Genomic DNA, 25,602 nt, shown 5'->3' with positions numbered 1-25,602 from the left:
CAAATCCTAGGTCCATCCCTAAGTGCCTCTGCTTCCTCCTTCCTCCAAAGGCACATGGTTTTGGCCACAGTCTCAGATGGCTGGGCAGAGATATTTCAGCTTCTGTCACGGGCAAGGATTAAGGTCTTAACAACAGCTATCCTCCAGAAGTTTAATTCCAACTCTTTGCCAGACCTGGGCATTCTGTAAAGGAATTGAAACTCTAGCCCTGAATGTTCAAATATGGTTCCAGTATATGATGAGCCATGAGCCGTGCAACATGTCACTCTGTTTCTATCCACAGAAATAGTCCTCTTGTTTTTGAGTGCAGGTGTGTCTTTGTAAGAATTATCTGTCATTGTTGTGTATATATTCTCTATACAGATAGTATATATTTTATAATTATAAAACATACATAAAGATGATAAGGTATGTTAAATGACTACTAAGTGAAAACCAATACAGTAAAATCAATATATTATAATAGTAATAAAAGCTAGCATTTATTAAGCAATTACTGTGTTGTCATCCTCTAAGCATTTCATATGAATTGATTCATACAATTCTCTAGATGATGACATGGATTGTGTATTAATATTATCCGCATTTTACAAATGAGAAAATGAAGATTCAGAGTAGAAGTAGCCTGATCAGGGATGCACAGTGAGAAAGTAGCTGAGTTTGTCTTCTTTCCAATATTATACTGTTTCTTACTGCTCATGAATACATGGAGGATGGACACCAGTCTGTGAAAAGAGATTCATTATGGGTGGTGGGAATATGTGTTTGCATTATTTTATTTTAGTTCCTCTGAATTTTAAAAGACTCTTGCAGGGAACCTATAACACTTCTGTAATGAGAAAAAATAGTAACTAAAGTTATTCTTAATATGTTTTTTAAATGCAAATGATGCCTTCTTCCTTCAGCAACACTTTCATTGTTTGACAACAGTAGCCGAAGATGAAGTAGCCAAGGACCAAATTACCTGCAAGATGGGTGGGAAGACTTACAGTGGGGTGGGGGGTGGGGTGGGGTAGGAGGGAGATGGGCAGTGCTCAGAGATGCAAAGGAAGGTACAGGGGTGGAGACCATTTGATCTCTTTCACTGTAAGTCTAAGAGTCCTAACTGCAGGCTCAGTATCGTCCCTGAGCCCCTCTGGCTTACATGCTTGATTTGGTGCACCTTCTCCCATTTATGGTTAACTAACCGCCTTTCTCTGTATTTTGGCTCCAGTGTTCAGTTTCTATGGCAATGGATACTATTTGAAATGTAGAAAAAGGCCACTCTGTATCCCTGATAAAGGCAACGTTTCTCATTCTTGTGCTCTGTACAGTCATTAAAAGACCATAGTCTCACGTCTACCTGGTGACACAAAGGAGACGAGGAAGGAGTTGTGTATACACAGAATATGTGGTGTAAAAAGCCAAAGGAGTACATAGTTGTTCAGAGTAGATGCTGGGGGAATGGTGAGTCCTTGGAAAGAGGGTAGAATGTCAAAGATGACATCTTCGAAAGAGCCTGGATCCGGGTGGCCAGTGCTGGGTTGGAAAAGGACCATTCAAACTGCATTTGCAAATCCACCCTGCTGCTGGTGCTCTTCCAGGGAAGAGCAGACAAGGGACCCAGGAGCCAGGCGATGGGACCTGGGTCCCATGGAGGAGTGTCCATGTGACCTGTGGGATCACCATGTTCCTGCTGGCCTCCTCGGATGCGTGGTACACCTCACAGTCCGTCTGTGGTTTATTACAGGATTTAAGGAGCCAGGGCGGTCAGAGGAAAGGCTATGCAAGTACTTGCAAAAAGAGCACTAAACAGTGTTATTTGTCTGTGATCCTTCTGGAACTTCCAGAGCTGAGCTATCTTTGCTCATTTGTACCTGGAGAGCCCTGGAGAGGGTACACAAACTTCTAGAGACTTGGCCATGAGTTGGTGATAAAACGCTGAATAAATCTCATACCAGATTCATGGTGGTCACTATAATTGTGATACAGAGAGTGTGTTACTTACGAGGCATGTTTTATATGCATGAAACTACATAGCCTATGGATTTAGAATGAAGGGTCACAAATTATATTTAAATAGTCTCACTCTGAGTTTTGTTTCATCAACCAGCAATCCCTCCCTCCCCTCCATGTTTGTTCCCTTTCCGCCGGCCCACTACAAGACTTTTTAACAAAAATTTTGCCCTAGAAGTTAAACCTTCTGTTCTTCCAAAATAGGCAATGGCTTGCATTGTTATCAGAAATAACAGCAACTCCAAAATAATCATGTGTATTCCTTTCCTCTTTTAAGTTCTATTCATCAGAGAGAAAATAAGTATGTATTTCCCAAGACTTGACAAAGAAAAGCAGAATTTGCTCTTTTTTCTGAGAAATTTTTTTTAAAAAACTGTGCTTTCCTTAATCAAAACGTGGGATTTCAATGTCATGATCTTGATTTATATCAGACTGACGCAAGCGTGTGAATTTCACAGCAGGAATCTGTGGATTGCATGGAGAGCTGGGCCAAAAAGCAGCAGCAGCATTTCTGCTAAAGAGCAGCAGCATTTCTGCTAAAGAGCAGCAGCTTTAGTAATTCTTGATGACAACTACCTGTTGAGGGGAAAAGGAGAAATAAAACAATAAGCTTAGAGACGTCACAGATTACTACATCACAACATTAGCACCTCTAAGCGTGTGATGAATTGTAATTATGCCTGAAATCTGAGCTGCCTGCAAGACACACAAATAAAATATTTCAATTCATCATCTTTTAAAAGTTCTTATTACTGTTTTCCAAAGGAGCTTTGCAACTGTCAGGTTTACCTAATTCAACTCAGAAGTTGGTTTTTATGCTGCTATAAATGGTTTTTACAGTTGTCATAATCTCAGAAACATGCTGGATACTATAACTGCAGGGGTCCTAATTAAAGTGTTCCATGACTGATTTTAAATCAGTGTCAGTTTATATCTCATTACTTTTTCTTTGATTATTTTTCTCTAAGCAAAAAGGAGTACATGTGACAATTCAATCATGTATATCTTCAAATATCAAAATAAAAATACGGCTTAGTTGGATTTGACATACAGTGAGTGCACAAATGGTTTTAGAAGCAATTAAAAGGAATTTCAACATTACTTACAAAAATGATTTGAACAGAAAATGTAAAGTGAGTTGTATGGAGGCATTTGAGTCACTATTTTTGTATCTATAATTTTTTGGCATCAACGTTGGAACTTTGCTAGATCATCATTTGCAATGATAATTGGTGAGCCTATCTTGGACTCTACAGAAGGCATTTTGTAGCATAAAGTATGATATGGACTTTATTTTTTTTTTAAAGGAGTTTATAATGAGTCCTGTTCAGAGTCAGATCCGAGGATGTCAAGCATTATGAATGTCTCCAGAAATCGTGTGTTCTTTCTCCCTTCAGAGTTTCCTAGTTGGTGGTCAATCAGCGAGAGCATAAATATTTGCTGTGATTTGGATTCTTGAAGGGCTTAGTTCTTTAAAAAGTGTTCTTATTCATATTAATTCAAGCAAGTTGGGTTTTGTCTGGTGTCTACGTACTGGCCCACAGTAGGCTATTGGGAGCAGCACACAAGCAGCCTAACTCCTTACATCTGTTAGCCTGTCACTTGGGGATGAGGACGATACTCCCACCATGTCCTGGACCCCAACGTTAGAATAACTTTGGAAACTAAGTCAAGTGCAGGTGTGCAGGCGCTCCTCAAGCTCTGGTTGTAAATCTGCTTTTCACTGTCCAGGAGGACGGCAGGCCTCACTGGGCACGGTTGTGTATGTCGTGCTGCTGCCTGGCCAGCACTGCAGGCAGCTCTTCATCCCCTACGGGCTTCACCAGCCCCTGCCCATGCTCACTTTTTCTCTGCTTCCTGCCAGCCAAGGCTGCTGCTTCCCTGCAGTCACTGCTCTGGGTGAATCTTTCTGCCTCAGAGACATTGTGCGGGGTTGAGTGAGTGATCTTTAGCCCAGAGACCCTAAAAGGAAAGAAAAGTACATTCCCACATGTTACTGAATTCAAATAAAGATGAGTGCAACATTCTTTATTTTATTCTTCCCTCCAGGGTGATAAACATCTCACCTCATATTCAGTCATGTGACTTCATCTTATATCTTTTGTTTGAAAGAATTTGAAAGACACATGTGGTGAGTGGCTATGAGTATTCATTTCATAAAATGAATACATGCACTGTGGATGGACTGTATGGAGCAAAAGTAATCACTCGTCTCGGAATCAGGAAAATTAGGCTCCAGTCCTCACCTTGCTATTAACTTTTTGAATGACCCTGGGTAGGTCACAGAATTTTCACGTCTGAATTATCTTGTTGATAAAATGACAAGGATGGCATTAAAAGGTGGTTATTTTTCAACTTCAACATTCTTTGATTCTACTCTGTTCCTCAATTTATTGTGTGTGGAGCATCCTATTAGATGCTATGAAGGTATAAAAACAGAAGAGAAGGCTGAAACTCTGTTCAGCTCACAATGTAATTGGAGGAAGGAAACATGTACACATCAGAAATACAGTAGAGGGAGAGAAGAGTTTAGAGTTAGAGGCTGACAGCCATGCATTGGCTGCAGAGAAGGGACCCCGATGGAGCAGGCTGAGGTGGACAGGAGGACAGAAAGTGATGCGGGGTGAAAAATGATGGCATTTAGCCCAAGACACATGATGTGCTCAGTCGAAGCCCCATAATCCCTTTACCAGCATCGCATTAACCTCAGTATGGAGCACCAACCTCCCTATAAATCACTGGCATTTGGACACTGATCCAAATGGATATAGCATGGAGCTATTAATAGAAACCTCTGAACAGATGTGGTGGACAGACCTCTGAGCAGAACGGCGGCATGACCACGCCAGGCTGGCGCCGCAGGGAACGGCCTTTCCTTGCTCTTGATCATTCACGGTCCTCCGCATGTCAGGAGGAGAACTTCACACCTGTGACCTGGTGCTGCCAGAGGCCCAGGGGGCCTCAGTGTAAAACATTTCTGCTGTCCCTGTTTTAAACGTGTGCCCCCATTTTGTGCTACGTCTCAGTGTTTAGATAAACAATTTAAAGGCCATTTATAATGTGCTGAGGGAATTCTGTAATGTAAGGAGTCCAGCTGAGGTCCTTAAGCTGGACTTTGAATGCTGGGGTTGTCTAGCCTGTGCCCCTGGGTTTCTTTACTGGTCAGGCAGTTGTCACTTTGCAGACCTGCACCGGCCATCTACCCTGCTGGCACATGGCTGGAAAGACCCTGAAAATTAGTGCATGTGACTTTGCATCATTTTATGTGTCCCTCATGTTCCTGCTCATCTTTGACCTCCTCCTAAGATGTCTGTTCTCCTCCATGGTTGCTCTTTGTCACTGAGTTTACTGTGATCTGGCCCAATCTGATGAGCTTATCTTGAAGTTCCTTCTGAATAGGCCATTCTTCTGGAAAATTTTAGGCACATTTTCCCCCTGCCATACTCTTTCCTGTCTCATTCTGAATATAGCTTTTTATGAGAGATGGATCAACTACAGTTTCCCTATCTCATTTCAATTTATTTTCTTTCTTCAAATGGTAATTGAATGCTTGGTATATATAAAGGACTCTACTACAACTAGAAAGCACACAAAAACATTTTAAACACCAGACTCTATCCTCAAGAAACAGAAGATCTCATATGATAGATAATGTAAATAAATACAGCTTGATAAATGGTGGGTGGTAAATGTGTTCTAAAGATTCCCTTGGAAGACCATCAGTCTTCCCTAACTATTGTTAAGCCTTCTGTATTTTGAGCATTTTGTGTAGACTCAACTTCTACCTGATTTGTATTTTCTTGATCAAACTCACTTTTAACTGAGAAAGTGTTTTTCATTATTGGAGAACTTAAGATCATGTCATTGAAGTGATGAAGGCAATTTAGAAAGGGACACTTCAAAATTGTTCTTACTAATGGTCTTCAGAATAAGTTTATAACCTTCTGAGGGGATTTTGAAGAAAATACTACCAATCTATATGTATAAATCTTTGTAAGCTGAAAGAATAATTTATCTTATTTGAACATTATTATGTAGAAGAAAAGAAAGGACGAGAGGAATAAGGAGGGAGAGAGAGAGAGAAACACAGAGAGTTAAATGTAAAATTAGGAAGCTGAAATATGCTTTAGACAAAAATACTTCATTATTTACCTTGGTAACGTCATTTAAATCTGATAATGCAGCATTTTTATTCTAGAAAATGGGGGTTATTTTTTTACTCTCAGGAAAAGTATTTGTTGAACTTTCACAGAGTTGCTTATTGGTGAATCAGCCAGATTCAGACTTAAGACTGATAACCAAAGGACAATATCAGCTCATCTGAGGCACCGCCAGGAACTGCCCAGGGTTCGTGGTGGGAGCAGATCTGTGCATCGGAAGAGCTTTTATAGATTTAGAGAAATTTTGAGGGGTACAGGTTAAACGGGGGACTTTATCTTCTCACTGGGGTGCTCTGCCCACAGATACCTGAACCAGAATGTTGTGTTCTTACACGGGGAGAAGCTGAATGTCTGCTTGTAAGCAGGTCCTTCCAATGGGAGTCAGACCTGCTCCACCAGGAGAATGAGGAAAGCACAGATTTAGTGCCACATCTCTGCAGTGGAAACACAGTTGACTGAAGGAGATGTTGAGACTGACTTTGAGCCCAGCATTGCCCTGGTTGCAATGGAGATGGAAGGGAATGGGAGATGTAGATTTGAGATATCAGTACCTTTCGAACTAATTGGAAAAAATATGACATACGTGAACTAAATAGTAATGCAAAACAGTTGGTGAAGAAGTGCTGATGTGCGTAGTAGAGAAAATAACAAGTGAACTCTGGTGGATATCCATGCCCAAACTGTGATGAAAACCAGATTAAAGAAGAGAGATTGGATATGGATGCCTGCTGGGGATTAGTCAGGATTTGGGTAAATTGAGGGGAGAGGAAAACAAGAAAAGCAGGTTGAGTAGCTCTGAGGATGAATGAGCAAGGCTAGAGGCTCCAGGGTGTTAGTTGGAAGTAAGGATGCCTTGACAGAGACCCAGTTGTGAAGGTCTTTGATGACTTAACGAAGGAATTTGGAAGTTTTCCATTAACAGTGGAAAGCTCTAAGAAATCATTCTTCAAAATTTTAGGGGGACTATTTTCTATTTCCTTATTATTTTTTTTTTTCCTGTCAATCTCACTGCAGTTTACTCCTTGTCAGAAATTTGTAATCTGGAGAAACGTTTTAAGAAAAAAACCAATGTGGTCCTATATGAAGAAAAGATGAGTGAGGAGAGAAACCGGATGTATCAAGACTGATTAATAGACCAGGCGTACACTGATGAGGTCTGACCTCCTGTTAGGGTTTTAAAAATAGACACAGAGGGGAGCGTTTCAAAAGACAAGGTGGGACTAAATAACTGGAGAAGATAAAAGAGAGAAAGGAACAAATAGATTCCAAGGTTTGATCTCAGAGGAATGACTTACTATGTATGGATGGAGAGGGGATCAGAAAGCATCCTCCAGCCAGCAAATTCATCTTCTCCTGTAATATGGTCCAATAAAAATGTAATGTGGGGGGCTTCCCTGGTGGCGCAGTGGTTGAGAGTCCGCCTGCCGATGCAGGGGACACGGGTTTGTGCCCAGGTCCGGGAAGATCCCACATGCCGCGGAGCGGCTGGGCCGGTGAGCCATGGCCGCTGAGCCTGCGCGTCCAAGAGCCTGTGCTCCGCAACGGGAGAGGCCACAACAGTGAGAGGCCCGCGTACCGCCCAGCAAAAAAAAAAAAAAAAAAAAATGTAATGTGGGCCTCGTATGAAGTTTTACATTTTCTAGTAGGTGCATTAAAAGAATAAAAAGAAACAAGAATTTTTACACTAATAATATTTTATTTAACCCAGTATAGCCAAAATGTTTTTATAGCCAATCATTTTACATGTAGTCAATGTAAACAATTATTAATGAGATAGTTTACATTCCTTTTTTTTTTTCATACAAAGTCTCTGGATTCCAGTGTGCATTTTACACTGACAGCACATCTCAGTCCAAGTGCTCAGTAACCCCGTGAAGCAGGGGGCTACTGTCTTGGATGCTGCAGCTCTAGACTTAGAACTAATGGTGTCAGAGTTAGCACCACTCACACAGGTGCCAGGACACTCCTGTCCTAGGTGCTTCAAGGTTAGAATTATGTGGATGGTGCTTGTGCACAAATAGTGCCACACTTGGACCCTTGATTCTTGAGAAGGCCTGAGAACAAGAGATCCAAGAAAGCATTTCTAGAACATTCTTCAGAAGATTGCAGAATTCATGGCTGCTCACTTGTCAAAATCTCCTTTGAAAGAAGATGTAGATTTGGAGAATTTCCTGAAATGTACTAATCCTTTTGTCCATTCAGAGATCATCAAATGAAGTCCTTTGACCCAAATGTAGCCTGTACCCTGCAGCTGAGTTCTGCTTGGACAGCCTAGCATTTTAAACAAAACTCAAAACACAACAGTGAATTGAGCATCTGTAAGCAAAGCGTGTACCTTCCATGTGCCACATCCAGCACCTCTGCAAGTTTCTGCTGCCTGCCTGCCAGCCTCTGAAGGCATTTCCACTCTAGGGATTCAAAATGGAGGCCTGTGTAAAAGCCAGCCTAACAGGGAGCAGAACACCTGGCCCAGCACTTTGGTTCATGGAATTGCTTTTCACCTTTGACCCATCAGCCTGGATTATTGTGCTCACTCCTGCTGGTGACATTTAACACACTCTGCCCTGACTCTTTCTGGAGCCCAGGAGAAATTTTCTCTGTCTTGGTCCTAAATAGCTGGGCTTCTCCAGAGCAACTCATCAGGACACTGAATCACTTCCTCTCCTATTTACGTCTGCAAGGGCTGCCAGAAAACTGATGGCTGGATTCTTATCCCACTTTGCTGATGAATAGATAGGACATGAATGCAGTTGTTTTCTGTTAAACTCACTCTTGGCTATAGCTTATCTTTTCTAGATTCACTTTTCCATAGAAGTTTCCTTAGATAATTATTTAACCTTTATTTTGTTGTTCCACTTCTGTTTATGGTGTGGATTCTATCTGTCATCTGTCTATCTGTCACCTAGATATCACCTAGATATCATCTGTCTGATGCAACCATCCACATTTCTCCAGTACTTCTGCTCACTCCATTGATTTGTTTCTCAGGCAGCTTCCATATTCTTCCATCACTTACCTGATGCTGAGCCACACCTGATTGCTCAGAGTTGACCACTTGACTCACTGCTGGGCCAGTGACTCTTTTCCCTACAAGTTTTTGGATTTGGGACTCAGATCAGTGTCTCACTAATGGCTGAATTTATAATAGTAACACTCAAGTAATAATAATAGTAACAGAATGGTATAAGTAATAGTAGCACTTAGAATAATAACACAAGCACAGTAATAAAAATGGTAACACTAGACTAGTAGCACAAGGGCATTAATATTAATAGGAAACTAGAACAGTAATAGTAGTAGTAACACCAGAATAGTAACACAGGACAGTATTAGTAATGGTAGCGGTAGCTTAGTAACACAAGGGCAGTGTAGTAACACTCAAGATTTGTCAGCAGTCATGCAAAGGCACCATTTGGAGAATGAATGAATGTAAAACACTGGAGGAGGGGAGGGGATGGGGAATTAGGGAGGTGAAAATTGAAGAGTGGGAAAGAGTCCAGATGTCCTTTCAAGTCTTAGGTCTGCCTGTTTCTGAGGCTTACCTCAGCCTCAGTTGGCTAAAGTTTGGTTGTTAAGTTTGTTTGGACTCTATGAGACACCCAGTGCCTTTTCCAGTAAAGGTATCTTTTTATTAAAGATAGTTAGAGGTAGAGAAGTTCTCTGGAGCTTGCAACTTCAGAGTGACGACTAACAACTAACACTATTTTTTTTTTTTTAACACTATTTTTAAAGACAACTTAGGAAACAGATTTTGTTTGAAATGGATTCTCACAAAAAGTAAGAACAAATAGATTTATAAATACAATTATTTGGGGAAGTTTGTCAAGAGTAAAGCAGGAAAGACTCAAAGCCTGTCATTATTTTTGAGTCAGTGTCTGCTATGGATGAACCAACCCAACTGTAGAATTTGGCAGATGTAGTCAGTCTTGAAACATTAAAAATGGTACATAAATGAGGTTCCTGTTATTTGTGAAACAGATTCACTAAAATGAAAACCCCTTTGAACATGGTCAGAGTTGATCTGGAATGGACGTCACCTCCTCGTTTTTATAGAAGCTTATCGTCTAAGGCCAGCACGCAGGAAGGATTTGTGTGTGCTGATTCCTTAGGAAGGAACTGTATTGGAACCCATTCATGGCTGGTCTCCTAGTAACTCTGACACAGTCAGTTTCCAGCTTGACTTTTGAACTAGCTACATGTTCTTCATTGAGGACCAGATGAAGCAATTGGGTGGCATTTAGAGGGTACTGCTAGGTTAAAAAACAAACAAACCTTTAGCTGTTAAAAACACAGTAATTACAGTGAAATTCTCTCACTGTGAGAGGCACATAAGAATGGAAATGGATAAAAAAGCAAATATATACCCAAAATACCTCATGTTTTACTTAAGCAGGACAAAAATTCACTGAATGGAAATGTAGAGAGAATTGGGCAGATTGACTAAACTGTATAATTGAGTAAACTGTATAAATTGATAAATTGTTCTCTCTCTCTTTCAAATTTGAATTTGCATGAGTTGAATGAATATATCACACAACTCCATTGTATAATTTTACTGTGTAATTTTTACATACCACCAAGGAAATAATGGTCACTGCATTTAATAATACTAAACCTTATGTTTATTTTTCATCTTTTCTTAATTTATTACCCTGTTATGCCCATAGCACAGGCTATTAACAAAATTTAGAAGTAAATTTAATATCACAATTGTATGGTGTTTTCATGCATCTTCTTTTCAGTGTTGTGCTGCTAGAGAAAGGCAAAATACCAGGGAGATCCCAGAAAAATAATGTCCATCAGGTTAAAAAGGAAACACTGAAACTTGGAGAATAATTTTTTTAAAAATCTATAAAACTATACTTTGTTCTTATGAATTTTGAGATGTACTTTGATTTCCTATTTTCAATTATATTCCCAAAGGCTTCTCTTTCATGTATTCAATAAAGTTAAAGATTTCCGAAAACATTTCCTCTGATTCTTTTTCACCAGGCTTCTGCTTAATGATTTGATACTTTCTGATATATATGTCTGTGTGTGTGTATATATATAATATAATGATAATTGGATGAAAATTTTAAAATGCAGGCAGAGCATTACTTTTTTTTTCATTTGTATATGCCAGATGACATAGCTCACTCCCAAAATGGACCGGTTATCTCACTAATAATTTGATTGCTTTGAACTTTCCTTTTTAATATTGTGTGGACAAAATCTTTTAAAATGTTGGTAACACTTTGAGGTTAACTCTATTTAGACATATTTTTCCCAAGTCTGATTCTGGTCTGCTGTCTTAAATTACACACTTTCTGAGTTTACATTCCTACGCAAGTCTGTACTACCATACTCTGAAAAGATATATTTTTCTTCAAATACCCCTCTTCCAAAACTACCAACTTACCCTGGAATCACTTTTGTCTTCAACAAAACTACTGAACCAATTTTAAAAATAACTACACGATAAATGTAGACATAGGGTTAGAGTCTGGGATGGTCTTACCTCATCCTTCACAGTTTTTTTTCTTCTGAGTCAAAATAAATACTCTATTTTCTAACTAATGAATAGCAGCTATCTTACAAATTTCTCATCTTTAATAACTGGGTTAAAATAACATCTTAACACACATGTCACATCCTTCATAAAGTTTTCCTAAGTTCCTCAAGGAATGTTAGATATGCACTTTGAATTTTAATAAATATTGGTAGAACACCCTTGGTATGTTGGATTTCTTATTGGAGTTGAAACTGTGGAGTGTATAGTCAGTGCCTGTGAAAAATTAGATTCTGGTAGTTGCAGGTGTTTATAGAAAATAACCTTTTATAGCACTTTATTCATGATACTTTGATTCTGTTTCTCTCTTCGCTACTAGACATGAGGTTTGTGGTCAAAACCCACTTTATACCCAGTGCAGTTTCTGCCATTCAGTGATATTAACAAATATTTGATGGTTGAAAAACAGCCTAGAAGGTCTCAGCTTTCTGAAAAATTGCCATTGTGCATCTAATATGCCTTGTCATCAAGCCCCTTTTAAATTCTCTTTCACTTTGAGCCCTACTGCACTCTTTATTTCATTTGATCTCCTATTTTTTTTGTTTGTTTGTTTTACTAAAAGCTAAGCTGATAATCAACATGATAGTATAGGACAGAAGTGGCTACAGGCTTGTTGATTATTTGAAATTTGATTCTTATTTGGATTTCAGGATGTGGTGAACACATCATTGGAGAAAGAGGAAACAGACAAATTAGACAAGGACTGATATGAGTTTAGAAGGGCTGATAGGCGTGTGTACCTGTCCCTACACATTCTTGTACTTAAATATTAACTGCTTTGCATAGCTGCATGCTATTTGTTGGCTCGTCCACTTGTGGGAAACCGTTGACTCTATCAAAAATATATGAAAAGCTACGGAGGGAGTCTTTTCTTCTTTAACCTAAGTCTTTAATACCATCATGTGCATCTTTTGTGAACAATTATTTAAACTGATCACTCACTTATATTATAGATTGACTAAATATGTTTCACAGTTCATAAAGGACTTGCAAATTTATTATATCATCTTGTTTTCTCAAAAACTTGGTGATAGGCAGGAAAGCCAGAAATCAGTGCCCCCTTTTGCAGAGGGAGAGGTTGAGAGATACTAAGTGTTAGAAAGTTGATAATTCAGAATCAACCCAAGTCTCCTGAACCCGAGGCTCAGATGCTTTCTCCTGAGAGTAACTTTGTCAAAGTTGAGTCCTCAGGCACCAGGTGATCAGTGTTTGAAGAGAAAAAAGCCAGTGGACCGGATGATGAGAACTTAAGTCAGAGTCCGAAAGTTTTGCAGGGGCTTCATTCCTAGGCCTGAAAAATGATGAAATAGAAATAGCTCTCTTCTAGCAGATGCATTGGAGACCGTGGCTCAGGATGCCGGAATGGCTCAGGGCACTGGTGGGCTGGCCATAAACACCACGAGGTGGACCCACTGCAAACCCTTAGAAAGAACTCAAAGATGGAGCTGCAATCTCCACTCAAAATGTGTACCTTGGGAGCCTAAATATCTGGTATCCAGAGGAATACTGAGTTGCTAAGATGACCACATTCCTAGAAAAAGATTGGAAAAATTCTTATAACTCCAAGTTGATGAATCTCAGTTCCATCCATGTGAAACTGATAAAAACCAAAGTAAGGGTTAGGCTTATTGAGGAGAATACAAACCCTATCAGCGGTAAAAAGGCAAAATCGTTTCTATAATGGAATACCTTGCAAACGAATCAAAATTGAGTGGAGCTTATGTAAGTATACAGTCAAAAGAAAGGACTAATTTCCTTCCATCTTTATGTAATTTGCTTTGATCTTCAAATAAAATCTCACCTTCATATTCTCCACAGCACATACATCTTACTTTGTACATAGTAGGTGCTTAGTAAATATTTTATTTTTAATTAAAGTTTTTATTTTAAAGCTCATATTTTAAAATGAATTGTTATACATTAGAGGGGAAGTTTGTCGTAGACTTAGTGCCAAGTGCACCAATTTGTGCAGAAGAAACAGATGGAGATACAGGAAAATGGGGCTCCACTCTGGTTGAGATATGAAGAGAAGAATTTCCTAGGAGACCATTGGTGAATTGATGTGTTAAATATATTTTATGAATTATCTGATGTAAGAGAGTGTTTTTCTAGTTCAGATTCTGTCACCAACAGTCTGTGTAAACTCAGTGAAGAAATATAATTCACCTGTGCCTGAATGTCATCATTTAGAAAATCAGAGTTAGCAGTCTGTGCAGTGATCCTACACTCATCCCCACGATGACCCAGAATTTAAACGCAGCCCAGTGGAAGCTTGAATCCCATCGCGTCTCTAACATTTTATCAACTAACTACCCTTTCCTTGTTCATTTTAAAACTATTTTTAGAAGCAGCTCTCCCCCACCCTCTCCTGTCCTCTCCTGGGCTGTAAGCTCTTGTTTGGGAACAGGGATCTGAGCTTCTGAGCTGCTGGCATTTGAGTACATCTGAACATATCTCACCCCTGCTGTGACCAAAGGGGCGATGGCCTCTTGGGAACCCCCATCCTAAGCATGCACACTCCAGGAACAAAGCCACTTCTCACGGAGGGTGTGGTGGTAATTCTGAGGACTTGTTCCCTGCATTTTATGAAAAGCATAGACTGTAAGTGAAAATTGAAGAGTGATTTATGAAACAAAACAAAGACTCTCTGAAACATTGGGGGCATAAATAACTTTGATTTGGAACCCTTCAAATGACTACAACATGAAGGGAAAAGACTTTTCTTCCCACTATTCGGTCAGCGATTGACATGTAACTTGGCTTTGCCAGATCTCTAATGTTTTACAAAATAGCAACATCAGCTAAAGGGAGAAGATGCCTTTATGCTCATAAATGAGATACCTCTTGAGGCCCACAGAAAATTGAAGTGCCGAAATTCCTGTGTGAACCGGTAGGAATAAGAGTCTGTGGAATTTGGGCTCTTGTTATGGAAGCCCATGAAAGGATCCCGAGGCCAGATAAAACACGTTTCATGTTCGTATTTATTTCCATCCCTCACATTAACTCTTGGGGCCTAGAACCATGTTCTTTGCATATGGCAGATGATCAGTAGTTTTTAAAATTAAAGACTGTTTCTTCTAACTGTATGATTGTAAATGCATTTATATTTTTAATCTGAAAGATAAAGCTATCATGAGCTGTCAGGAGCTATCAGGAGCTAGTTTCTTTTGCAAGAATGAGTAGAAAAAAATGGCCTATCTCTTTGGTGTGGTCGGGTGGAGGGAGAGTTCTTGGAAAAAGTAATCTGAATTGTGGTCTTAGAGCCGTATGAGTCATTTGTTTGTACTAAACACTATCAGGAAACCGGTCTAATGTGCTACTGCTTCAGGAGAAAAGGTCCACAGTTCTTAGAATGTTGAAATCTGGTGTTTGAAAATATAAACATATTTTCTTACTCTTCAAAAACATATTGAGTCTGGATACAGAATACTGTGTGTATGGGTGATTTCTCTTCTTGATTATACAACTAAATAGGTAGATGGGTAGCAGATAGGTTATTACAGTATTGAAGGGATGGGGAGGAAATGTCAGGATGAAGTAGATAGAATGTCTTCAGTGTAAGAAGTGACTAAAAAATTAGGTCTCTTTTGCCTGGAAGAAGATGAAGGCTGAGGTGAAGATATGATCAAAGTCCACAAATTTCGTGAAAGCCGCTGCTGACATTATCAGGGACCTGTTAACCCAGTTCTAGGACATCTGAACCATAGGGCAGTCTTTGAAGTTTCAACAGGGTAGTTTTAGGAAAGATGAAAGGACCTACTTTAATACAGGGAGAAGAAAATTTATGGAAGTTTTGTGAAGTTACGGAGTGAAAATACTATATAAACATTTCCAGGGGGAGTGACAGCTCCAAATAAGGTTTATTTAGGGAAGCTTGGGGTACATTGAAAACTATTTAAGGTCATATAAAGCAACCATGTTCTTTATGACCTTCTCTTAGTTTCACTTTCTAAATCGATATATATGGAGTATGGGCTTCCCTGGTGGCACAGTGGTTGAGAGTCCGCCTGCCGATGCAGCGGACACGGGTTTGTGCCCCGGTCTGGGAGGATCCCATGTGCCGCGGAGCGGCTGGGCCCGTGAGCCATGGCCAATGAGCCTGCGCGTCTGGAGCCTGTGCTCCGCAACGGGAGAGGCCCTGACAGTGAGAGGCGCCCCTCCCACCAAAAAAAAAAAAAAAAAATAAAATAAAATAAAATATATATATATATATGGAGTAAAATTAGTTACTTTAAGATGTTCATAGTCATTAATGAATTTTCATATACAGAGTTATTATAAAAATCCTGACATGCACTCAGTCAGTACCCAGTTAGACAATGATTTCTAAAACCCTTCCTTCCAGAAGATATCAGTAATTTCCAACAGGGGTCAGTGGAATTTCTGTTTTTTGTAGGAGACATGCATCTTCTGACCTTCAGCTGTAACCCCTTGGACATTGACATGATCAAACCCCTCCTCCTCCTCCTCCTTGGGGAGAGGGGGCAAACAAATTCATATTTCCATTACATTTTCTCATGGTGGGGAGTGACACACAGCACTCATATTTCCACTTTATTTTCTTTCAGTATTGTAATCCAACTGCATGGAAATCATGACTTCTTAACAACCAGTTCTTTCTGCACGTGGACTTTGCATCCTGATTTAGATGATTTCTGCAGAAATACCTTTTCTTCTTCCTTGCTGTCTGTCTGAATTGAACAAGCATCACTGAGGCTCCATGCAGAGCCTGGGGCAGCTCCGCTCTCACATGCATCTAACCTGGGAAGGTCCTCAGAGTAGACTTCCTGGGTCTACAAGCCCCCAGCTCAGAAGGACTCTGTGCTGGGTTGTTTTAACTCTCTCTTGACATTCTTAATCTTTTTTTTTTTTTTTTTTTTTTGCGGTACGCGGGCCTCTCACTGTTATGGCCTCTCCCGTTGCAGAGCACAGGCTCCGGACGCACAGCCTCAGCGGCCATGGCTCACGGGCCCAGCCGCTCCACGGCATGTGGGATCTTCCTGGACCGGAGCATGAACCCATGTCCCCTGCATCAGCAGGCAGACTCTCAACCACTGCGCCACCAGGGAAGCCCCCTTAATCATTTTTGTATGTAAGGTCCCACATTTTCAAGTTGTACGGAGCCCTGCAGATTATGTAGCGGGCCCTGCAGATTATGTAGCTGGTCCTGGAGAAATGGGCATTGATTCCAGTTTTACAAATGAAGAAAGCAGTGCTCAGGACGGGAGAGCAAGTATCTCCTTAGAGGGACAGAGTTAGGGAGTGGCTGAGACAAGCATCACATTTGAGGTTCCTAACTCCAAACCATCTTCCACGGATGATCAGGCACCATCACCATTGCCCCCCTGAGAACACAGCCGTGGCCTCAGCAGCATTGCTGTGGGAAAAGAGCCTCTGTCGGGGAGGGCAACTTTCCTAGTCAATGCAGGGAAAGCACAGCCACTTCACACTTTTTAGTTAAAGACTCACTTCCTCCTGATGACCTTGGACTGGCCTCAGCCTGATGGACAGGAGTCATGGCTGAGTGGTGGGGAGGGGGCGTGAGGGATGAATGAACAATGCTCTCATACTTTCCAATTAAGACATCCATCGAAGTCCTATGAAATGGGGCATTTTGGCATCCACTGTGAAGAAGTATTTTATGTTGAGTGATGATTTCCTCTCTGCCTGGGCCCTCTCCCTTTGTCCCCTTGCCTCGCCTCTGCCGGTGGTGAATTGGGGACCATGACCCTGCCGTGATATCACTGTTCAGGCAGCCGTGGCGCATGGCCCTGTCATCAGGAGCAGAACAATGATGCCATTTTCCTCTCAAGCTAGAAGGTCTTTTACCAAAGAAAAATAAAGTGCCTGAGGCCCCCCTGCCTTTGTTTTTTGCTGCAGTTTCTCCTTCACCCACCCGTCTCTAGTTTGTTCCTGTCCCTGCAGAGGTGTAGCCATGGGGCCACTTACAGGGATAACCTGCAGCCTGTTGATAAAATGCCAGTCACTGCCCAAGGCTGCTGTGCTCTTTGGTCTCTGGTCTTAAAAGTGAGGCATCATTTATGTACCTACGGCTTCTGTTCATGTGAATGAAAAAATGACCTTTTTCAATGATTCTTCAGCTAAAGGCAGAAGCATTGAAGCTAGATGGGAGGATGTGGGTTATCGGTGTAACTGAAAAATGTTTACAGTTAAGGGTCCTGGCAGAACACAAAAAATAAATTGTTTTGCCTAAGAAGAGGAGGAGGGGCTTGCTTTCAGACTTCCTTTGCTCAGCCATGTCATTTACGTCACGTTGTAGGCATGGCGTTAATAGCCTCATGACTTCAGCTGTTCCTGAAGTCGTCCCACTGGATTGGCTCCGTCGCTGGTACATGTTTGGGGGGAGGGGAGCAGAGAAGGAAGACACCCATCACTTCATTGGCTTGTGACATGAACTTAGTTCAGTGTTTTGCTGTCACCAGCTTGACCTTAATAGTTTTTTAACAAGGGGCCCCACACTTCCATGTTGCCCTGGGCCCTACAGATTATATAGCTGGCCATGCCCTTTAGTGCTTTTCTACCAACGCTAATGCTCACCACTGAATTCTCAAAATTCCTTTCCATGATTATAGGGGATCGCTTTGTTCTCTACTTGAAATTTGAAGATGTATGTTTATGTGCATCTGTGTGTGCATGTGTGTGCACATGTGTGTGTGTTTAAAGAGATACGTGTGAAACAGAGGAAAAAACCTTCACAGGGGTATTTTGAATTAGAGATAAAATAATAGAAAAGCTCCTGAATCAGTTTCACATCCATTTGTCAGTGTGTTTGTTCCATCTATTCCAGTATAATTTAATATCTGTCACCTTCATCTAGGACGTGATGTTCTTGGATGACACTTCAGTTTATTTAATTAGCACATGATACAGTGGGTGACCCCTATTCTTTAGATGTGCCACATTGGAATGGGGGTCCTTTGCTAATATTATTAATATCACATCTCTGACCTCTAGTACCAGTAAGCTCACTGTTCTGGAAGTTGTAAAATTTGGTAAATTTACTTTAAAAGCATTCCTATAAAATTTTTTGAAATCTTGGATATCGAGCCATTGATAATGCAGAGTTTGTTTCAGGTGATTGCTTATTTTATCTGGCTTCTGATTATAAGGAACACTGAAGATTTGGAGCCCATGTAACAATTGAGTGGTTACATATACAGTTAGAAGATGGAGGATGGCTGGAGCGTGAATGTTGCCACAGTGTCTGTCTGAGTGCTGGCCCAATTGAGATGGACTGAAGGGGACTGGAGACTGGTTCTTCTCCTCCGTGTGTATCCAGCAGTTCTAGGGGCAGCTTTGCAACATCCCAAAACAGGGGTCAGCAGACATTTTTTTGCAAAGCATCAGCTTGTAGACAGTTTTGGCGTTGTGAGCTATGATGTCTATGTTACAACTACTCAACTCTGTGGTTGCTTCGCAAAAGCAGCCCTAGGCAGTATGTAAATCGTGTTCCAATAAAAAAGTAAAGCAGGCAGAGAGGTGGAACTGGCCTACTGGCATGGCTTGTAGACCCCTGGCCCATATATACCATTTGTGTCACCCTCGGCAGACAGGCTGGCCCTATGCAGGCCAAACACAGGAATGATCATCTCTTCACTCTCCGTCCTAGTATCAGAAAAGGACCTTAAAAAGTTTCATGCAGAAAGTAAATGGATAATAAGGCTTAATTTATAGTCCTTGCTGAGGCATTTATGTCTGTGTGAGGAGGGTGGGGGTAGAGGACTTGAGAAGGATGCGAGAAGGAGATGTGCTCTGGTTTGACTGAAGACAAATGAATGGAGCCCAATGTTTGTGATTGGCAGCTGGGGAAGGGTTTGTGAGTCCTCTCCGTGCCTTGGTCCACAGGACACAGACTGTGTATTTACCTCCCACCAAAGACACACCAATTACCTCCCCGGTGAATGGAAGGCACTCCCAGGAGGGATTCTCTGAACAGACACAAGTCCGTTAGCTGGTGTATTAAATCAGATTCAGCAGGATGCAGTGGCAAAGGCAATTTCATTCTTCTCCTGCATTGTCCCTCTACTGATGTTTTCATCCCCAGTGGGTGAGATTTCAGGCAGGTTCCAAAACTTCTCTGCTCACTTTCAGGGAAATAAATATAGGCTAATGTATTAGTGAGGGTTCTCCAGAGAAACAGAGTCAATAGTATACATGTGTGTGTGTGTGTGTGTGTATGTGTGTGTGTGTGTATGTACGTATGTGTGTATATATATCAGTATATATATAGAGGGGAGAGGGGAGGGAGAGAGAAGATATTTATTATAGGAATTGGCTCACATAGTTATGGAGGCAATCTGTTATCTGCAAGCTGGAGAACCAGGGAAAACACTGGTGTGATTCAGTCTGAGACCAAAGGCCCAAGAACCAGAAGCACCAATGTCTGAGAGCAGGAGAAGATGGACGTCCCAGCTCAAGCAATGAATTTGTCCTTCCTTCACCTTTTTGTTCTATTCAGGCCCTCCATGGATTGGATGGTGCCCACTCGAATTGATGAGGGTGATCTGCTTTACTTAGTCTATTGATTCCAATGCTAATCTCTCCCAGTACCACCCTCACAGGCACACCGAGAAATCATGTTTTATCAACTATCTGGGCATCCCTTAACCCAGTCAGGTTGACACATAAAATCAATCATCACAGCCTGGATCACTGTCTCTGGCAGTGACCTCAGCCAGGGGGTGGGGAGGGGTGACTATTGAAAAGGAGACATCTGGCATTGTCAACGATCGTGGGCTCTGTCCCACCAATACCTAGAATTAGAGTTTCCCTCAAACAGAGTGAGGAGGTTCAGATGCCACATGGCCAGAGCAGAAAGGAAACCAAATGTCTCTTACATCCTTGTCCCTGGATTTTTTTCTGTACTTGTGTAAGTTTGTTCACAGGGCAGAGGCCTAAAAATGGGATATCTGGGTCAAAATCTGATGATATTTCCCAAATTTCTGTTGCAAAAGTTTATCATCTTATCAACAGTGCATGAAAGTTCTGATTTCTCCACACCCTCCAAATACTGGATATTTTCAGTTATTCAAGTGAACTGCTTTCACAGGAAGCATTAAATCTCGAGAAATTCCTTGTTGGAATAGTCTAAACTTGTGCTTTTTGTGACTTTATATACTTAACATAGGTGGTTTCTCTTAAAACAATAAGCAATAATATTTTCAAAGAGAAGTGCAACTGTTACGATGTTTAATCATTTTATTTTAAATCTCCCGGGAGATTCTAAATGTATTCTATAGTATTACATATGCATTAATAGATATTAAAATATATCATTATGTATGTATGTGTATATGTGTGTAACACTGAAATATGTATATATGTATATGTTTATATATACATAAAGAATAGCAAACTAAGATTATTTTTTCCCGTGGTGAGATCACTTTCCAGTTACTATGAAAAATGTGTTAATACATTATATGGCTGATAGACTCCAACAAAGAGAAATGTACCCAGCAAGATACTGATGCCAACCAAGCTCTTCTACATTGAAATGTTTCCTGTGGAGTTTTATGGGTACCTCTCTCAAGACATCGCATTGTATGTGAGAGCTACATTTACTAAAGGTGTGGGTGTTAAAAACGGTATTCAAAATAATAATGACAGAAGTCCATGATATAAAAGTGTGAGAAAGCCTGGGTTTAGCACAATTAAACAGATTTCATTTCTGCAGGGAGTCTATGTGCCTTAATATGCTAAAGCTAGTTTGATCTCCAACCGGAGGAAATAATTGGGAGCTTTTCACTGTTGATGAAATTGATAGTTCTATCATGAGACTGTATCTATTTGGGGACTGTATATTAAAATTCGTAGTGTTAGAATAGTTTGAATACAAGTGTCATCCTGGCCATGTACTGTTGAACAATGGTCCCCAACCTTTTTGGCACCAGGGACCGGTTTTGTGGAAGACAGTTTTTCCACAGACTGGGGGTGGGGGGTGGGATGATGGTTCAGGCAGTAACGTGAGCAATGGGGAGCGATGGGGAGCAACAGATGAAGCTTCACTTGCTCGTTCGCCACTCACCTCCTGCTGTATGGCCTGGTTCCTAACAGGCCATGGACCAGTACTGGTCTGCGGCCTGGGGGTTGGGGACCCTTGCTGTTGAGGACAGGACTGTATTGCTTTCCTGTGCACAGATACCCTAAATCAGGGGTGTTCAGTATTAACTGCAAAGTTTCCAGCTTGATGTAAACACTTCATAACGCTGGACTGACTGGTTATGCAAATGGATTAATTAGCTCCGTTTCATTGGAATCTAGACAACTGACATTCTTCCACAACTTCAAGTCTTCACTTGTTCTGATGGCGGTGACTTCTAGAACCAACTTCACATTTACATATTTATTAGTAATTTTAAAATTCCCTTTGATTGAGCAGTTATTATTTAAATCTAATTCTAGCATCTTATAGTTCAGTTCAGTTTTCTAATATTTTGAGATATTATTATTTCTCAAGGACGTAAACAGCTTTCCAGTCACTCCTCTGTGGGGTTTTGGATGGAGAGAATGGAGATCAGTTATCGATGTTATTTATATTTTCTGCTTGCCTGCATCATTGGGTGGTGTCTTCATATTTTCTCTATGCTTGCTATGTTGGGAACACACTTACCATCATGGTCACCTACCAAACACTGACCTTTCGATTCTAAGGTTTTCACCAGTGCAGTGTGTGTCGTTGGTACTCTGTAAACTCCTCTGTTCTCTAACATCTTATTTATCAGTTACTGGACACCTCCAGCCTCAGATGGGCATCTAGCACATGGCAACATTTCAGGTAATGCTTGTTGGACAAATAATTGGATGGTTGTGTTGGTGAAAGTTCTGCTTACCAGAGCTAGATGTTTTTTGTTGGGTGTTTCTAAAAATGCAGTTCTACGGTTCAACTGAGTATAGCTGGAAATGAGTTTTCTGCTTTAGTATTTCTCAAACTTGGGTTATATACATATGCATTTAAAGAAAAATAAGAGTTCTCATGGACTCACAGTGTTTATTTAAACAGCTTATAGTATGATGAAAGTATATACAATCTCTAATCTAGGTATAAATACTTTATGCTTATAAATTCAATAAAACAAGAACACATAAATTTATACATAAATATAAGATTTAAAACCAATAAAATTCAAATCAACATAACTTAATATGGAAAATTAGCTTTTCTGTTAAGAAACTGCCATTCCAGATGTAAGTATGATATACCTATGGTACAGTCTTGATTTAAGTGTGACCACCATAACTGCTGTATATGCCTCACATCTCTCACTGCTTTTCTGTATTCAAAGTTCTCCAACCTCTTAGCCCCTTAGTCCTTATAACATTGTCAGATCACTTTGATTTCACTTGGTAGAAACACTTAGACATTAAGTATACCTCTGCAGTTGAACCATTATACCACAAGAATGGAATTATTACCCCATTTGATTGTAAAGACAAGCAAAATGTATGCTCAAAAACCCAGAAGCCATATACAGTCATGAGGTGGTTTGAGATGACAAAAACTAAATGGCCCTAGCTATGTATGAAGGTGGTTGCTAACTGGCAAATAAAATACTATTTTGAGTAACTTCAACACAATAATTTAACTGTACAATGCCAGTAGTGCTTTGGACAAAATGAATAGAAAGAAGTCTTGAACTCTTCAGTAATCATAGTATCAGTGATAATATTCATATTTTTTAAACTTTTATATATTCTTAGGTAAAATCAATAATTATGTTAATGTCTTTAGAAACCAGAATCTTAGCACAAAGAAAAAAGTTGATACAGATTAAAAAATTAAACAAAAACTTTATAAGTTTAAATTAAACATATCACTGTGTACTCTTTTATTATTTTTATTGAAGTATAGTTGATTTAAAATAGTATATCAGTTTTGGGTATACAGCATAGTGATTCAGTATTTTTATAGAGTATACTTTATTAAAACTTATTTCAAAATAATGGCTATAGTTTCTTGTGCTGTACAATAAACATATCCTTGTTGTTCATCTATTCTATACTTAGTAGTTTGCTTCTCTTAATCCCATACCCCTGTCTTGCCCCTACCCCCTTCACTCTCACCACTGGTAACCACTAGTTTGTTCTCTATATCTGAGAGTCTGTTTCTGTCTTGCAATATACATTTGTTTGTTTTTAAATAGTGCTGCTATGAACATTGGGGTACATGTATCTTTTTAAATTATGTTTCATTTTCTGTGGATGTATACTCAGGAGTGTAATTGCAGGATCATATGGTAGTTCTATTTTCAGCTTTTTGAACAACCTCCATCCTGTTTTCCGTAGTGGCTACACCAGCGTGCACTCCCACCAACAGGGTCCAAGGGTTCTCTTTTCTCCACATCTTCAACTACATTTGTCATTTGTAGACTTTTTAATGATAGCCATTCTGACAGGTGTGATGTGATAGCTCATTGTTATTTTGATTTATATTTCTCGAATAATTAGTGATGTTGAGCATCTTTTCATGTGCCTGTTAGCCATCTGTATGCCTTCATTAGAAAAATGTCTCTTCAGGTCTTCTGCCCATGTTTTGTTTAGGTTTTTTTTTTCATATTGAGTTGTATGAGTTATTTACATATTTTGGATATTAACCACTTGTTGGCCATATTGTTTGCAAATATTTTCTCCCATTCAGTAGGTTGTCTTTTCATTTTCTCGATAGTTTCCTTTTCTGTGCAAAAGCTTTCAAGTTTAATTAGGTCCCATTTGTTTATTTTTGCTTTTATTTCTTTTGCCTTAAAAGAAGGCCAAAAAATATTGCTATGATTTATGTCAAAGAATCTTCTGCCTATGTTCTCTTCTAGGAATTTTATGGTATCTGGTTTTACATTTGGGTCTTTAATCCATTTTGGTTTTTTTTTTTTTAATATGGTGTGAGGAAATGTCCTAATCTCAGAGTCTTTTCTCCATTGTACATTCTTATCTCCTTCATTGTAGATTAATTGACTATAGGTGCATGGGTTTATTTCTGGGTTCTCTATTCTGTTCCATCGATCAATGTATCTGTTTTTGTGCCAACATCATGCTGTTTTGATTACTGTAACTTTGTAGTATAGGCCAAAGTCAGGGAGAGTGATACCTCCAGCTTTGTTCTTTTTTCTCAAGATTGCTTTGGCAATTCAGGGTCTTTTGTGGCTCCATATAAATTTTAGGATTATTTGTTCCAGTTCTGTGAAAAATGTCATGGGTGTTTTGATAGGGATTGCGTTAAATCTGTAGATTGCTTTGGGTAGTATGGCTATCTTAACAATAGTAATTGTTCCAATCCAAGAGCACAGGATGTCTTTCCATCTCTTTGTATCATCTAGAGTTTCCTTCATTATTAATGTTTTATAGTTTTTATAGTGTATGTTTTTCAGCTCCTTGGCTAAGTTTATTCCAAGGTTTTTTTTTTTTTTGATGTGATTTTAAATGGGATTTTTTCTTTCTCTTTATGATAGTTCAACTTTAGTGTACAGAAGGGCAACATATTTCTATATATTAATCTTGTATCCTGCAACTTTGCTGAATTCACTTATTAATTTTAATAGTTTTTTGGTGATGATTTAGGGTTTTCTATATATAGTATTGTGTCATCTGCAGATAGTGACAGTTTTACTTACCTTCCAATTTGGATGCCTTTTATTTACTTATTTGTCTCTTCTGATTGCTGTGGCTAGGACTTCCAATACTATGTTAAATAGAAGTGGTGAGAATGGGCATCCTTATATTGTTCCTGAATTTAGAGGAAAGGCTTTCAGCTTTTCACCACTGAGTATGATGTTAGCTGTGTGTTTGTCATAAATGGTCTTTATTATGTTGAGATATATTCCCTCTATACAAACTTTAATGAGAGTTTTAATGCGTTTTTTTTTTTTTTTTTTTTTTTTTTTT

Source organism: Aethalodelphis obliquidens, unplaced genomic scaffold (assembly GCF_003676395.1).
Source record: "Aethalodelphis obliquidens isolate GAN/ISIS:26980383/991018 unplaced genomic scaffold, ASM367639v1 scaffold23, whole genome shotgun sequence".
NCBI lineage: Eukaryota > Metazoa > Chordata > Mammalia > Artiodactyla > Delphinidae > Aethalodelphis > Aethalodelphis obliquidens.
Note: the sequence above shows the minus strand (reverse complement) of the source record.